Below are 1,922 nucleotides of genomic sequence, written 5' to 3'. Positions count from 1 at the left end.
TGCTTGTCCTACATTTGTCTACCTCATTTATTTAAATGGTTCTACTCGAGGGTAACATGCATGAATGGCTTAGATAAGCACTTTTCATTATAAATCTTCATAAAAAAATAAAAGAAAAAGAAAATTCTCAAAACCTTTTGAACATTAATTTTAAATTGAATTATCATCCTAACAATTTTAATATTCACGAAAATAATAAAAATCCCCCATGCCTTTCTCTCCCCAGATTTTGGTCAGTGACCATCGGAAACCGATGGTAAAAAAATCTAATAAAAATACCAAAAAAATTTATCTTTTCTCCCTTTTTCCCTTAATCTAGATTTTTTTTTTTTCAAAATTTATCCCAATTTTTCTAGATATAAAATTATAAATTTTTTTTCCCAAAAAAAGTTTGGCCCTCACTTAATGGTTTCATAGTGACGACTTATACAAATACATATGTGGATATCTTGAGAATTATTTCAACACATGATTATGGGTGCTAATTATATCTTTTGGAGATGGAGAGTTATACTACAATGAGTTTGTAGTTATATGTGAAATGTGAGAATAACATGGACCTTATGAGCTTCCTCAACTCTTCGGATGTGTGTTTCTTGAAGTTCTCATGATGAATGAATCAGCCACAGCCTGCAACCTAAGGAAGCTTTTACTTTGTTTGCTTCAGAGTTAAGAGCCTTATGATCATGCTATGCTTCAGAGTTGATTCCAAGGGATCTACAGTTCCAAGCTTGTGCTTCGAAAAACATTGTTTTGATGCCTTTGGGTTTGCTTTTGTTGTTTAGTGGGGTTTGCTTAGGGTATAGTTTTTTTCTTCCTCGTGATTCTTTCCCTCTCGTCTTCATATTATACTTACCTTGTCAAGGGCCGTTCTTGTCTTCCCTGCTGCCAAAACCCCACGTCTTTTCTACTTCGTCCTGATCACCCTCCTCATTCTTTGAAGCTTCTCAAATCATTGCTTTCTCATTGTTAAAGAAGACAAACTACATTTTTCTGAATATCACACTTGTCTAATAATATTTTATTACTAACTACATTCTTTCTTACTTTTTATATAATTTATATTTTGATAATCGAAACAGTTCGATTTTATGCTTCATTTATATAAATAGTACATATTACTTTTTAAATTAATTAAACTTATTTAACTACTTTTTTATATAAATAAAATTTTAATGTTAAACATAAAATTTTAAAAATAATGTTCTTGATGAGTGTGATTAAATTATCAACTTGATTTGAAATTTTATACGAATTATAGGGAGAAATTGAATTCAATCATTATATGTATATCTAATATGTTTTGAAGTTTAATTTTATAAAATGAATAATTGATTTCTCATTTTCAGAATTATGAGTGAATTTGACAACTACAATACTAGGAAATAGACTGTGAGTGAAGTTAGAATAGCTATTCTTTTAATAAAATTCATACATAACTCGATTTATGGCTAATGATATATTAATTAAAATCGTAATTTTATTATAAAATAAAATTGTGAAGATACAATTTAAGAATTAAATAAATTTGATTCTCCTCTATGTCAAAGAGGAGTGAATATGTCTTACTAATACATTTTAAGTAATAATTTTGAAATATAGATATGATCTTTGAGATTTAAAAACAATTACATAACTGTAATATTACATCGAGTTTACAATTGGGTCACCCATGATAATATATTTGAATCGGTATTTATGTTATCAATTGTCAGCTAATATATATGAAATATGTCTTCCAAAAAAAATATTTTGAAGTTTGTTTGATTAAATTTTTTCACTAACACCCTTAAATTCAAGTATTACTCTCATAAGTCATCGTTTAGCAATTCCATCAATGCAGGGTAGAGTAGTAACTTCCATCTACGACCAAAATTTCATTCCTTGTCCAAGCCAATTTCAAATATTTTGCCTAATTATTA

This window comes from Theobroma umbraticum, unplaced genomic scaffold, assembly GCF_002168275.2.
Source record: "Theobroma umbraticum cultivar Fairchild unplaced genomic scaffold, ASM216827v3 scaffold_12.1, whole genome shotgun sequence".
Taxonomy (NCBI): Eukaryota; Viridiplantae; Streptophyta; class Magnoliopsida; order Malvales; family Malvaceae; genus Theobroma; species Theobroma umbraticum.
The sequence above is the reverse complement of the archived record's forward strand: the minus strand, read 5'-3'. Positions refer to the sequence as shown.